The sequence below is a fragment of the Saimiri boliviensis genome, chromosome 7 (genome assembly GCF_048565385.1).
Source record: "Saimiri boliviensis isolate mSaiBol1 chromosome 7, mSaiBol1.pri, whole genome shotgun sequence".
Classification (NCBI taxonomy): Eukaryota; Metazoa; Chordata; class Mammalia; order Primates; family Cebidae; genus Saimiri; species Saimiri boliviensis.
Genome location: NC_133455.1, coordinates 111,922,526 through 111,937,006, shown reverse-complemented (window position 1 = coordinate 111,937,006; position 14,481 = coordinate 111,922,526). Strand labels below are relative to the sequence as shown.

The 14,481-nt window shown below is 39.5% G+C and overlaps 1 pseudogene; it reads right to left on the bottom strand.

Annotated features, from left to right (window-relative positions):
• Positions 1 to 227: 227 nt before the first annotated feature.
• Positions 228 to 3,280, bottom strand: LOC101039399 (protein disulfide-isomerase A3 pseudogene; annotated as a pseudogene).
• Positions 3,281 to 14,481: the final 11,201 nt, after the last annotated feature.

The window sequence follows — 14,481 nt, the reverse complement described above, 5'->3', positions numbered from 1 at the left end:
TATACATACATGTTTTATTATCACTGTTCCAAATGTACCAAAAAAAAAAATAGAAAATACCCCCAACACAATTCCCCCCACCCCCACAACATTCCCCTCAATAAAAATAATTTTTCCCAAAACCACAAACATAAACTGGTCCTGGTGTTTTCATAAACAGTGCAGCTAGGAAACAGTTTACAAAAAATTTAACAGGATTCAGATTATATCCAGTCTGTCTTCTCAGCCCTGAGAGGTAATAATCCCCATATGGGTCCCAGTCCTCCCCAATGGTTTTCTATCTCTGGTGGAAGAGTCCTTTCATAAAGTGTTGTTTGGCTACTGCTTTAGAGATCCTCCTGTGCCTTCTTTTTCTTCTTGCACTTTTCTTCTTGAATTATAGGGGGGTTTGTAGTGTCTCATCATAGACAGCTAATAAAATCGCTTAATTCACAGCCACCTTCATATTTCTTTGGATTTGGCTTCTTGTTGGCTGGAGAGAAGCATATGGTAGGAAAACCTCTGACTTCACATGGAGAAGGCACGTCATTGGCTGTGGCATCCATCTTGGCTATGACGATATTTGGGTCTTTGCTGAGCATCTCTCCAAGTTCTTTATACTTGGGCTCCAGATTCTTACAGTGACGACACCAAGGGGCCTAAAATTCAATCAGCACATCTTTATCTTCATTATTCACTGTTTTATCAAAACTCTCTGCTACCACTACCTTTACGGGACCATCATTGCTCTCTGGGATAGGTTCAGACTTCAGGTGTGTCTTCAGATTGCCATCAAAGTAAGCCGGCAGGAACCTCTCCAGAGCCTTGCCATCACGTGAGAACTCTCCCTGCATGACAAACCTCTCTTTTAGCAATTCTGATGGCAACAACAGGAATCTTTCCAGCAGTGCTTTCCAAGCCAAAATCAGAAAGTTCATGGCTAAAGGTTTTGCAGCTAGCTACAGCAAAGTTGAGTTTGTGCCCAGCATCCAGGAATTTCTTTGCCACCATCATGACCCTGTTTCTCCAGCAGTTGGAACCTTTCGCATTCTTTTCACAGTCCACATCAGAGTAAGCAGTAAGTCCTTGCCCTGAATCAAATCTTTACTGCCTTCTGTCATGTGAGGGCAAATACCAAAAATGTTTTCCTGGATAAACTTTTAAATTTTGCCACTGGTCATTTTCTGCTCTGTATAAGCCGCAGTCTTGTCCTCAAACTTGTTAGTCAGATGTCAAGGACGAAATAAGGAAATATCTTGTCCGTTATCATCAAATTCATTCACCAGAGACTCAACATTCCTTTGTGCACATCGATAGTTATCCCTCAAGTTGCTGGCTGCTTTTAGGAACTGAGTGAGCTTCACTGAACGAAACCTTCAAAAAACCTACAACGGAGGCTTCTTCATCACTAACGAATTTCTTACATTCTTCCTCAGTCTTGAGGCACTGAAGCCGGGCCTGCCCGCTTCTGCAGGTGGCTGCCCACTCCATCAGCAGTCCTAGGTCCGTCATGAGCACCTGCTTCCTCACCGTCTCCGTCTTCAGGGTCGGCCAGCCACCGACTCCATGTTTATTACAGGTGTTGGTGTTTGCAGCGCCATCAACCTTTGCTAATGGGACTATTCCTTTCCATCTGGGAGCTGCGGCTTCATGCTCAGGGGCAAGTCTCTAGCAGCGCCCACTCCACAAGCTTGAGGCTCTCAGAGCCCGTGTCGGAGACGCGACTCCGGAAGTTACCTTCCGTGAGTTCCGGCACGTCGGAGGCAGCGGCTCGGCGGAACGCGCGCGGAACAGCGCCAGGGGGCGGAGGCCATGGTGGCGAGGTGAGGTGCAGGCGGCGAGGGCCATGGCGGCGGGGGCAGCGCGCGGGAACAGCGCTAGGGGGCGGAGGCCATGGCGGCGCGGTGAGGTGCGGGCGGCGGGGGCCACGGCGGCGGGGGCAGCGCGCGGGAACAGCGCTAGGGGGCGGAGGCCATGGCGGCGGGGTGAGGTGCGGGCGGCGGGGGCCATGGCGGCGGGGGCAGCGCGCGGGAACAGCGCTAGGGGGCGGAGGCCATGCGGCGAGGTAAGGTGCGGGCGGCGGGGGCCATGGCGGCGGGGTGAGGTGCGGGCGGCGGGGGCCGCGGCGGCGGCGTGAGGTAAGGGCGGCGGTGGCCGCGGCGACGGGGTGAGGCGCGGGCGGCGGAGGCAGCGCACGGGAACACCGCTGGGGGGCGGAGGCCGCAGCGGCGAGGTGAGGTGCGGGCGGCGGACGGGTCGGGGCTCGGCCCGGGCTGTGGAGGTCGGGCGCTAGTCCACACCGCGGCTGCCTGCGCTTGCGCGTCTCTCTTTTTTTTTTTTTTCAGTCATTAACAAACATTTATTGAGTTTACGTGTATATATATATTCTAATGCATCAGGAAGGGCCCGTTGACTCTACCTTCAGAATATTTCCCAAATCCAGCCACCAACCACTTACCACTCTCCACCTGAAAATACTCTGGTCCAACTTACTGCTCCCAGCCTTGGCCTGTATTCCCTAACTGCCTTCTAAACAGTCTCCTGCTTTCTATCCTGACTCTGCAGTCTGTTCGCAATACAGCAGTGGGAATGGTTATATCATTCTTCTGTTCAAAACTCTGCAGGGGCTTCTAATCGCAGAGTAAAAGCCCAAACCTTTAAAATAACCTAAAAGGCCCCATGTGATCTGACCTCCCATCCTCATCTCTGATTTTAACTCATTGTATTCTCCTGTGCCTATAGCATTCAATCAACACGAGCCTCCTTTCTGTCTCCTAAGCGCTCCAGGCATGCCTCATCCCTGGAATCTTTGATTAGCCAACTCCTTCTTCCCAAAATGTGCCTTTGTGCCCTATTGCCACCTGCCTAGCTCCCTTACCTCTCTCAAATGCTGCTCAGATGTCTCCATCTCTGGAGACACCCTGTGTGAAATATTGCAAGCTGCCCCGTCCCTGGAAACACACCAGATCTTTCCTACTCTATACCACGTTTATGCATTTATCACCTTTGAACATTTTATATAATTTACTTATTTATATTGCTTATTATTTATGCGTTGTCTCCCTTCACTAAGCAATTAGCCATAGACTATCAAGAAGTTTAGTTCACTGACAGTATAGACTTACATCCAGGCAAGGGAAGTTCCTGCCCTGGTGTCCTGTCCTCACCACAGAGAATTTTGCCTGCTCTAGTTGTGACTCAGCAACACCCAAAGCCCTCATTCTAGACCACAGTCCACGTACCTAAGGACCCTAGAACCGCCTGCCTGAACAGCCGTTGAAGGTCTTTTCTCTAGATCCATTCATTCGAAGTCAGACTCACCATCAATGAGAGCAATGCCTGGCCTCCAAGGGTGACCAAGGGAAGGCTCCTTGCAGGGTATATGGATGTTGCTGGAATGTGCCAATTGATTGTTCACAGACATGTGCATGAGGCCACCCACAGGGCAGGATAGGGACAGGGGCAGGAATAAATAGCAGAACATGAAGGAGGTTGCAAGATAAGGACCAGCTCTTTTCATTCCATCATAACTCAGCAGGGATCTCTAAGGATTCCAAAAATTCTACATTAAAGCTCATCCTTCCAAGTGTTTGTTTATAAAAGTATATGTATTATTGGAGGCTAATAAAACATTTTATTTGTTAGTTTGTTAGTTTTATGTATAACTTTTAAATTTAGGCAGATGATTTGTGAGTATTATGAACTTAAATAATATACTTCCCAAAACTGATATGTTGAAGTCCCAGTACCTCAGAATGTGAACTTATTTGGGGAAAAAAAAAGAACTTGAGTAGCTTGAAAGCCTCATTTTCTGATAGTTTCTTACTATCAGAGCAATGGGGGTGGAAGAAGGAAAATAAAATAGTGTCAAACTGAGTAGTAAAGAGAAAGACATTGCCTCAAAAGAAATATTGGGATCTCAAAACACAGACTGGGGAGATATGGAGGGGAAATGAAATGCTAAGAGCCGGGAGAGAGAACTATAAAGTTAAAAAGGCAATACACTCAAGTCCAACTTCTCTTGGAGAAGGTAATAGAAAAGAGCAATACATTTTAGTTGTTGCCATTTCCCAGAGAAAGACTGGTACCTAAGAAATTCTGTCAGATATAAAAAGGAAACGCCTTGGAGAGCAGATGTAATGATGTCCTAGAAAGACTCTGAATCACACTTGCTTTTTAAAACCCCTCTTAAAGTATCAGCATTAATGTAAGAACAATCAAATCACCTTTTCTTCAAAACTGGGATAGATCTTCCAAGGGGTTAAGAAAATCTGGTCACATTTCAGACCGAAATCCCAGGAAGATCAGCATAAAGGATGAAAAGACATCCATGTCAACTGCAAAGGAACAAAATTATTGCCATGAGGATTCCCTGAGGAAAAATATTTGGAAAATTTTTGGAACTGGTATTCTAGGTAAAAACAAAGCAAGGAGAGGACTTATTAAAGGGAAATCAGACAAGATGATTACAGATGAGTACTAGGTCTGGATCAGCTCTTGGTCTGATAAGAATATTATCTTTTATATGGGACTTTCCTACTCATAAAGATCAAGAAAATCAACACTTGTTTGAACAAGGTGACAAACATTGAACTCACTGACTTCATCTCTCTTAATGTGGGACATAAGATAAAATTTTGAGAGTAGAAAGCTGGAAAAACAAATTTTTTGGTCAGCGAGTAAAGGAAAAGGAAAATAAAAAGATACTTAGGTCCAGGAAACATTATTCCTATGTGAAATAAAGAAGTAAATAGACCCATATAAGAAGCTGAATGAAAAGTTATAAACCTAGAAGAAACAGTCTGAAAACTATATGGAACAATAAAAGAAAAAAAATAGCACAAGATCTTGGCACTTCTTGTTGAGAAAAAGGCCATAACAGGAAAATACTGTTAAAGACTTGTGAAATTTAAAAGTTAAGAAAAGTGTTTTGGAGATCATAGGGTAAAAATATTAATCATCACTAGACTTATATATCAGATATATCAGCTGCAGCTTCAGGTAAAGAATCTGCTTCTAATGGTCCTCCAGCTGAAGGAAAAAATATTCCCAAAGACACAGGAGCCAATTGAAAGAGTTCCCAATGGCCAAAGCTGGGACGAGTTGGGTAGGTAACATTAGATTATAGCCTAAAGTATAACATAGTTATCCATGAATCCATACTGCTATAAATGAATAAATAAGTAGGGAGAAAGAAACAAAATCCATGCAGAATTTCAAGTTATTTATGGAAATGTTGTGCCTAATAAAAGGTGGAACATAGCTACCGATTCCTTACATATGAGCTATGCAGAGTGACTTCATCCTGAAGAATATAGTATGGAAAAGAGGACTAGGGGACTAACTTTATAGTAGAGAACCTGACAAATACTACCTCAGGCAGGTAATGAAGGTCAGTATCAACAGTGGAAAGTCATTTGGACGGTATGTACCTTTGACAAGAAGTGATGAAAGTGGCACTTTACCTCTGAGGTTTTCCTCCCCAAAACTCATAGCCCCAGTCTTATCATGAAAAAAAAAAAAAATCAGAATTGACAAATCTCAATTGACAAAATTCTACCAAATACTTGTGTAGTACTTCTTAAAACAGTCAACATCATTAAAAACAAAGAATGCCTGAGAAACTGTCACAGCCAAGAGGAGCTTCTGGACTCCTCTTGGTCCACAATGAAGGTAAATACATGGACAATTATAAAAATTTGTAGTATTGTAATTTTGGCCTGTAGCTACACATTTTGTTTTCTTCATAATTTAAGATACTGATACATTAAAAGTAATTATTTATATATTGGGACACCCAATATGGAAAGATACAGTTTTGGAACATTAATAACTAAAGAATGAAGTCTGGGCTGTAAAGAAGCAGAATTTTGTATATTATTGAAGTTAAGCTGTTATAAAATCAAATTAGAGAGTTATAACTTTAGCATGTTAAACGTAATCCCCATGGTAACCAAATAGAAAGTGCATACAGAATAGAAACCAAAGGAAATGAGAAAATACTTAAAACATTTAACTACAAAAAATCAACTAAACACAAAAAAAGTAATGCAAAAATAAAAATGACTATAAACTATAAGGCATGTAGAAAACAAATAGAAAACTGACGGAAGTGCCTCCATATCAGAAATTACTTTAAATATAAGTGGACTAACCTCTCTCAGTCAAAAGACATGGAATGAAAACTGCCTTAGCATAATAAAAGCCATATATGAAAAACCCTCACTGAATACTAGGCTGAAAGTGGAAAGATTGAAAACTTTTCTTCTAAGATCAGGAACAAGGCAAGGGTGAACAGATTCATCACTTCTGTTCAACATAGTACTGGATATTCTAGCCAGAGCAGTTAGCCAAGAAAATGAAATAAAAGGCGTCCAAATTTGAAAAGAGACGAAATTATCTTTGTTTACAGATAACATGATCTTGTTTTTAGAAAACCTTAATGAGTCCAGAAAAACTGTTAGAATTAATTAATTTGGCAATGTTGCCTAAATAATACAGTATAATAAATATTTACATAACGTTTACATTGCATCAGTTAGATGTAGAGATGTTTTAAACTACATAGGAGGATATGCATAGGTTACATGCAAATACTATGCTATTTTATATTAGAGATTTGAACTTACTATGTATTTTGATAACCAATATTATAGATAAATGATAATTAAAAGATATTGCCTATAGAAAACAAAGGGAAAATTGGCAAGTCTTTTTATATCTTTAATTTCATTAAATATAAGTGGATTAAACTCTTCAATTAAAGGGCATATTTGATAAAAATGCATTAAAAAGCACAATCCAATTATATACTGTCTAAAAGACACTCCTTAGTTTTAAAAACACAAATGTCAAAATACGTTCATGCAAACAGCCTCAAAAAGAGCTGGGGTAGCTATACTAATTTTTAAAACTGACTTTAAGGTGATTGTTATAAGAGACAAAGGACATTACATAATATAAAAGTATCAATCTATTAAGAAGATATAATAATTATAAATATGTAAATGGGAAAACTCCAAAATATGTGAAGCAAAACTGACAGAATTGAGGAAGGACATAGATAGTTCAACAACATTTGAAGATAGTTCAACATTTGGAGATTTTAATACCAATTTCCAATAGCAACTAGACAAAAGACAGAGTAATAGAATACTTGAACAACACTATAAACCAACTAGACCTACAGACATATACAGAACACACTATTCAACAATAGCAGAATACAAATTCCTCACAAGTAGACATGAAACATTCTCCAGGTTAGACCACATATTAGGTCACAGATAATAGTCTAAACTGGTTATGTGGTATATGGAAACTCCATTTATTATTTTTGCAATTTTTCTATAAATCTAAAACTGTTAAGTAAAAGGTTATTTTTAAACAGATTCTCTAGGAGGCAGGTTTCAGGTTCCTAACCACAATTCCTTAGCAAAAAGCAGAGAAAGTAGTACTCACGGCCTAGAACTAAAAATATCTTTTCTCAGTAATGATGTAGGTTATGTCACCAGACAGAGTGCATCCTCAGTGTATCACAGTGGGAGGGAGTTGCCAGAAACACTAAGCTCAAGTGGAGAATGAAAATAAAGCCATTTCAGTATATTTTAAAAGGTCCCAAATAAGGTCTCATGATGAGGGTTGCCACCATTATAAATTTGCAAGCTTTGAATGAAGGCAGGAATAGTTCAAATACATAAGTGAATGTACTACTACTTAAACATATGACAGCCTGTGACTACCACTTAGAGATATGTGTAATAGCTTAATTAAACCCTTGGTGGGAGAAACCTCCTATGAAGAAGTTAACAGTCATCAACTTTCAACTGTTATAAACTGATGGGCACCTGGTGGGGCTAAAATCGAGATTACCTGTATCTATCTGCTCTCACTCAGGTATCCTGAGTCAATATTATAGTCTTTGACAACACTAAGTATTATGTTTTGAGAATATAATTTGAGTAAAATAACTACTCTATAAGCTAGCATTTGGCTTGTTGTTAAAACATATTTAAGACTTTTTTCTTCTGCTTTTACTTGAGTTCCTTTTTTAGTGATTCTTCTTGTCACCAATTCCTGTAGTAGGAAAGGGGAAAGAAATTAGCATTTATTGAAGACCTGATATGTGTAAGGCACTGTATCAGTGCTTTACCCATGGCATTTGATTTAATTATTACAGAAGTCTATGAAATAAGCAATAGTATTTCTATTTTAAAAGAAAATGAAACTCTAAAATGTTAAGAAATGTCCTTGAGTACAGCGGTCAAACCCAATTCTGGCTTGACTTCAAACTCCATCCAATTTCCACCACATGACTCTGCCTCCTTAAGAGGGGAGATTCTGCCCATGGTTCTAGCAGCTTCTCTTCACAGTGAATTGAATAAGGTGGAGAGTGAGATGCGGAGCAGGGGAAAACTTTGAATCCTGAGGAGGAACAACCACCACCAAAAAACAGCAAAAGATTTCTACCTAAGGTCTACCTTTAGGGCACTACCTAATGCAATCAGATTTCTGATATACTCCACTTAGTATAATTATGCTAAAAGAGTTTGTCTGTTTCTCGGCCCCATCTTGTATTATCTTAACCTCTCTGTCTCATAAGGACTAGCAGGTAATGAAGTCTAAAAAGGAAAAAAGTCCAGTCATACTTTCAATAAGATCCTCTACAGAATATTACAGTAAGCCCATTATTTAAGAAGAAACACACATCAAATTTTCATTAAATATCTACAGAAAACTTCCTTACTGGTAATAATTAGTTGGAAAGTTGAAGAATCTAAGAACATATCTTTGCCAATTTACCAGTTTACCAGTTCCCTTTTAAGGTGATTAACATTTGTAAAAGGAAAACCTTGCTCATCCATCAAAGACCAAATGAAACCCAACCTACACACATAGAGCACCAAGGCGAGACAGGGACGGAGGGCATCACTAACCTGCCTGCCGTCTACTACAACTGAAGCACCAGGACTGCAACCCTAGTGCTTTCTGCCTTCTTCATGGAGATTGTGCCTGCAGAACCATCATCTTCTGGCACACTGAAGATAGGACCTACATCCTGGGGAATCCCACAGATCATAGTGCAACTCATCTCCCATCAGCAAAGTGCTGTTCACCTCAGGCCAACTCACCTCCAGCCCATAAAGGAAAAGACCATTTATCACACTCTATGTAGAAGTGCTCACACCCCAAACTTACATTTATTGCTAGGGAATGCTGCCTGCTGACACTCAACTCAGGCCTGCCCAGCTCTGATACATATCTGCTCATTCATCAGAATACAAAAGTGCAGAAGGACCTCACACCAGTCAAAATTTCTGATTGATCTTTCTAGACTTTCAATTGTAAACGTCAACAGGGATGAAATAAATTAGTTGATGTGTAAGAAAAAGCAGTGAATAAGACATTAAGAGAGAAGCTCCAGATGTGTAATCAATTTCCCCTATTAAGCAACAGCTAATGCAGAAAACAGTAAAAATAATAAGAATAGCCAATACTTAACGTGACACTCTTGTCTGTTTCATGTTTTCCTGGTGCTGCTCCAAATTCTTCATAAACATTAGTTAATTTAATCCTTATAACAATGATTGTTGTCTTGATTCCTCTGATGGGAAACTAAAGCGCGCGCGTGCGCACACACACACACACACACACGCACACAGAGAAAGTTGAGTAATTTTTTTCCAAGGTTCCACAGCTAGTAGGTAGCAAAGAACATGAAGTCAGACAATCAAGTGTCAGAATCCATCCTCTTAACCACTGCTATGTTCTCTTTCCATTATATGTGTGTTCACTTGCATTCTTACTATGCAGCAGACACTGCGGTAAACATTATTTCATTCAACCTTTATAATAAATTGGTGTGTGGTAAGGATGATTATCCTCACTTTAAAAAATGTAATTCATATTATCAGTGAGAATCTAAAAGATACTGTCTTAATGTGAACTGCTATAACAAAATACCATAGACTGGGTGGCTTAAACAACAGAAATTTATTTCTTACAGTTCTGGAGGCTGGAAAGTTTAAGCCAGCAGATTCAGTTGTTGGTGAGGGTCCATGTTCCTGACTTGCAGACAGCTGTTTTCGCAGCTGTATCCTCACACGGTAGGGAGAGGAAGCTCTGGTGTATCTTCCTCTTCTTTTTTTTTTTTTTTTTCTTTTTTGAAACGGAGTCTCGCTCGTTCAGTGGCAAGGTCTCGGCTCACTGCAACCTCTATCTCCCCAGTCCAAGCAATTCTCCTGCCTCAGTCTCCTGAGTAGCTAGGATTACAAGTTCATGCCACCATGCTCGGGTAATTTTTGTATTTTTTTTTTTTTTTTTTTTTTTTTTAGTAGAGACGGGGTTTCACTGTGTTGGTCTCTCAAACTCCTGGCCTCATAATCCACCACCCTTGGCCTCTGAAAGTGCTGGGATTACAGGTGTGAGCCACAGTGCCCGGCCCTCTTCCCCTTACTATAAGGTTATTAATCATATCATGGTGGCTTAGTCCTTATGCCTTAATCTAAACCTAATTACTTCCCAAAGGTCCTACCTTCTAATACCATCCCATTGGGAGTTAGAGCTTCAAAATATGAATTTAGGAACGTTTGGAGAGGACATAAATATTCAGTTTATGACAGATATCAAATCATTAGATAGAAGAAATATGCTGCCTTGAAACAAGACCAATATAAAAATGAAGTGCTTTAGGAAATAACTTTTTTCAGAAGAGTTGTTTTACCAAATTACTAAATTTTTCCAGTTACAGAAATTACACACATAGGTGCGCGCGCACACACACACACACACACACACACACACACACGCACACACTATCAGAAAGGACACTGCCAAAAAATCACATTATTGATTTAGACATTTCAGTTGTCTATGCTACAGAGAGCTAGTTCTGTGCTGTCTAGTTCAGCAACCTCCTTTTTAAAGGGGAGCAAACAAACCAGGAGAAGTGAAGGGTCTAACCAATACAGCTTCAACTACCCAAGGTATATTACCTTCAACACAGTTCTTTTTTATTTTTATTTTTTCTGATTTAGGGATGGTATATTTACAGGACAAAAAAATGGCAAAATCTTATAGCTAGTGAGCTTTTCTATTGAATTTAAAGTTTGATATGGCATTAAATTTTTTAAATTGTATCAGTTCATCACACCCTATTTTCTTTCAAGGAATGGAAGATGTTAACAATAAGAGAAACTTGTAGGCATGCCACAGTAAAGTACACTAATTTTGTATGATACAGAACGCTTTGCATTTGATAGCTTTTTGCAGTTTATAGGCCTATTACTATGCCTCATCTCATTTTCATCTTCTATTAACTATGTGTAATATCCCTAGCACAGGAAACAAAAGATTAGAAAGGCACAGCAAACTCAAGGTCACAACCTGGTATAGAACCCAGGAATTGTATCTTCCAGTCCAGTATTGCTTCCATAAAACTTCATTCTTAAAAAGTATTTTTGTTTTGTTTTTATTTTTTTAGTAGAGGCATATGTCTATAATAAATAGTTTTGAACACGTGGCTGTATTAAAATATTGTAGAATATTGAGAAATATCGTTTAAATTGATAATAGACATTTTTATATCACATTTTAAAATATTCCTTTCATTTAAAAATGTTTAAGTAAATTTACTATACACACATCTAAATTTAGGATAGATGCTAATCTTCTTAATAATGAACATGTGACTGATATTTTATTCTACATTTTGAAATAATAATTTGACATTCCTTTTCTTTATCACGGAAACTATTCACTCATCAGTTTACATCATGCCCTGATTTCTTTTGAGGAAATACTTTTTTAAAAAATATATATATATTATTGAACTTTAGGTTCTTGGGTACATGTGAAGAACATGCAGGATTGTTGCATAGGTACATACATGGCAATGTAGTTTGCTGCCTCCATCCCCATCACCTATATCTGGTATTTCTCTCCGTATTATCCCTTCCCAACTCCCTAGCCTCCGATGTTCCTCCCCTAATCCCCCTCAGCAGACATCACACAGTGTGCAATGCTCTCCTCCCTGTCCATGTGTTTTCATTGTTCAACACCCACCTATGAGTAAGAGCATGCAGTGTTTGATTTTCTGTTCTTGTGTTAGGTTTTCTGAGAATGATGGTTTCCAGGTTCATCCATGTCCCTCGAAAGGACACAAACTCATCATTTTTATGGCTGCATAGTATTCCATGGTGTATATGTGCCACATTTTCTTTATGCATTCTATCATTGGTGGGCATTTGGGTTGGTTCCAGGTCTTTGCTATTGTAAACAGCACTGCAATGAACATATGTGTGCATGTGTCGTTATAATAGAACAATTTATAATCCTTCGGATGTACCCAGTAATGGGACTGCTGGGGCAAATGGAATTTCTATTTCTAGGTCCTTGAGGAATCGCCACGTTGTCTTCCATAATGGTTGAACTAACTTACACATCCACTAACAGTGTAAGATGTTCCTATTTCTCCCCATCCTCTCCAGCATCTGTTGTCTCCAGATTTTTTAATGACTGCCATTCTAACTGGCATGAGATGGTATCTCATCTCAATGTGGTTTTGATTTGCATTTCTCTAATGACCAGTGATGATGGGCATTTTTTCATAAGTTTGTTGGCCTCATATATGTCTTCTTTTGAAAAGTATCTGTTCATATCCTTCACCTACTTTTGAATGGGTTTTTTTTTTTTTTTTTCTTGTAAATCTGTTTTAGGTCTTTGTAAATTCTGGATATCAGCCCTTTGTCAGATGGGTAGATTGCAAAAATTTTTTCCCATTTTGCTGGTTGCCAGTTTACTCTAATGATTGTTTCTTTTGCTATGCAGAAACTCTGGAGTTTAATTAGATCCCATTTGTCTATTTTGGCTTTTGCTGCCAATGCTTTTGGTGTTTTAGTCATGAAGTCCTTGCCAATGCCTATGCCCTGAATGGTTTTGCCTAGATTTTCTTCTAGGGTTTTTATGGTGTTAGGTCTTATGTTTAAGTCTTTAATCCATCTGGAGTTAATTTTAGTGTAAGGTATCAGAAAGGGTTCCAAGTTCTGCTTTCTGTACATGGCTAGCCAGTTTTTCCAATACCATTTATTAAACAGGGAAACTTTTCCCCATTGCTTGTTTTTGTCCGTTTTGTCAAACATCAGATGGTTGTAGATGTGTGACGTTGCCTCCAAGGCCTCTGTTCTGTTCCATTGGTCTATATCTCTGTTTTGTTACTAGTACAATGCTAGTTTGATTACTGTAGCCTTGTAGTATAGTTTGAAGTCAGGTAGTGTGAGGCCTCCAGCTTTGTTCTTTTTGTTTAGAATTGACTCAGCTATGCAGGCTCTCCTTTGGTTCCATATGAAGTTTAAGGTGGTTTTTTCCAGTTCTGTGACGAGGGCCATAGGTAGCTTGATGGGGATAGCATTCAACATAGTTCTTAACCTCTTTAATTTTATTGTCTTCATCTGCAAAATCTCCAGGGTTTGCTATGAGGGTTAAATTAGTTTTTGCATATAAAGCACTTAGGATAATGCTTGGAATATGGTAAGTGGGTAATACATGTCTCTATTACTATTATTATTATTATTATTATTGCTATTACCAATCTCATCATCAGTGGCAAGCACAGCTACTCAGTGTTCTTTTTTTATCATCTTGAACTATTTTAGGTACACTTTTCTCACCAATTCCGGAATAACCAATGTTTATATTGTCATGAAACATTCTTTCAAATGAGCTTCTTTTCTTGAGCAAATCATTGAGAAAGGGTTTTTTTGGGGGGGAAATTATTTAAGAAAATGCAGTTTCAGTCAGGAGCAGTGGCTCATGCGTGTTATCCCAGCACTTTGGGAGGCTGAGGCAGGTGGATTATGAGGTCAGGAGTTCGAGACCAGCATGGCCAACATGATGAAACTGCGTCTCTACTAAAGATACAAAAAAACAGCTGGATGTGGTGATACATGCCTGTAGTTCCAGCTACTTGGAGTGTTGAGGCAGGATATAGCTTGAACCTGGGAGGTGGAGGTTGCAGTGAACCGAGATTGCACCATTGTACTCCAGCCTGGGTGGCAGGATAAGACTCTGTCTCAAAACAAAACAAAACAAAACAAAAAAATGCAGTTTCTAGTTCAATTTATTATGAGTATCAGACTAAATAGTGTGTAAAAACATTTCATAAATTGCTATGCACCATACGAAGAAGATATGGGGATTTTTTTTTTTACTGGACGGAATCCACAATAGAGTGAGGACAGTGGGAAGAAATAGATGCATGTAGGGAAAAGAACATGAGATCATGGCCCCTTTGTGTAATAAGGGACTGCATGTGACTGTATCAGCATAATGCAGAAAGACTGAACCTAAGAAGATGACACATGAGACCAGCACTCCAGAGCTATAGCATTCACTATGGAGGCACCAGCCATGTGAGGCTACTCACCTGAAAATGAAACAAAACTACAAATTTGATTTCCCAGGTGCACTAGGCACATCACAAGTGGTGAGGATGCACATGTGGCT